Below are 1,673 nucleotides of genomic sequence, written 5' to 3' on the forward strand. Positions count from 1 at the left end.
AAATAAATAAATAAATAAATAAATAAATAAATAAATAAATAAATAAAGAAATAAATAAATAAATAAATAAATAAATAAATAAATTTCTAAGCATTTTTCCAAAACTCAGATACGCTTATTCGGTTTGTACATTTCAATGTAGAATAAGGACGACTAGGTTAGTAAAGACTACAGGAAGTATAAAACTCCTGATTTGTCTTATATCTTTCGTTACAAGTACAGGCATCTACTCCACATGAAGGATACTTAGTAAGTAGATCAGACCACAATCCTCCATGTAATTACTTGGTCTCTTTGGGGTATCCATTTGTTAGTGGGACAGTTTTCGACCATATCACTTAAAGTCTTCCATTGCATACCTCTTCGTTGTCTGCCACTTCACTTTACGCAAACGAAACCATTGTTTTGTCACAACAGATGTCTTTTCTAATAAGTCGCTGATAGGTACCTCTGTCGTGATGGTTGTTAACATGACATTGACGCTGATATGAAGTTGTGTGCTTCGTACGGTGGAAACAGGTCAGTTTCGAGTGCTGCACTGGACAACCACTATCGCGTTATATTGCGCGCTGGGAAGTCGGCTAGCTGCTAGTTTCGAGCGAAAGCTTCCGGTTAGGGAGCAATAAAAGCTGACGGATGATGGATTAACCATCTACGATCTGCACCGTCTGGCGATCGGTCTGGCGGTCCCGTACTCAGCCCACGGACCACCGTAGGTGGGCTTCGTGATGAGTCAACATGTAAACATTGGTGCGCAGCTCAACGTCGAGCACACCCGTCGACCACAGTCTAGGAATCGAAGAGCAGCGAAGCACATTATTGGGGGCCATTTCATTAATCGAAGTACTCCCCACCACGGCTGAACGCGCTTCGCTTTGCTCATCGGCTGTGCTCATCTTCACAACCGTTTGTTTTATTAGCCGATTGCCAGTCTACGTCCTGCGCTCGGTTTCAGGGTACCATCGAACCGAGAAACAACGCTCCTTGCGCTAGACAATCGCTGATCGTAAAGCTGCCCGTCGAGTGAAGATCACCTTCGCGTCTACGCGCCAACTCGCGCCTGGAGTTCGTTATAAGCAATATCTTGCGCATTTACGAGCTTCCGTTAGAGTTATATTTTTGTTTTCACACCTCGCAGCATCGTACACTCGGGGTCTTGCCCTTCAGTCCTTTCCTCATCAGCCACCAGACACCGCAACCTGGTGATGGTGGTAAAAGCTGTTCCATAAAACAAAACAAGACCACCGAGGGCAGACAGGGGAGGGGAAGCGTAGGAGCGCTCCGAAGGCCAGCATAAAACACCCGAGTAAAAGGCCAGCGCACGTGAATCATAAACGAGAAAATCGAGGTGTGTGGTTTGCCAATTTATTATCACTTATTGTAGATTTTGAAAAGAACACAACCATAAGCCCACATTAATTGCTTGGTGCTTGTCGATCATTGGCGGTGTGAAGGTGGGCTAAAGATGCACCGTTTCGTTCGGGAAGTCGTCGACTTTAAGTCAAAATGAGTGAACTATTCCTGCCACGAGTCTAAAATGATTTTGCAAACTGCCATGTTCCTCATTTCCGAAATGTTAAATAGTGTTTTAAATAGAAAAATTAAACGAATGGCCCAACGCTCAATTGAATGGACTTTCTTTTCGAAAGAATAGAACCTTTCAAAGAAAATGG

Source organism: Anopheles bellator, chromosome 2 (assembly GCF_943735745.2).
Source record: "Anopheles bellator chromosome 2, idAnoBellAS_SP24_06.2, whole genome shotgun sequence".
Taxonomy (NCBI): Eukaryota; Metazoa; Arthropoda; class Insecta; order Diptera; family Culicidae; genus Anopheles; species Anopheles bellator.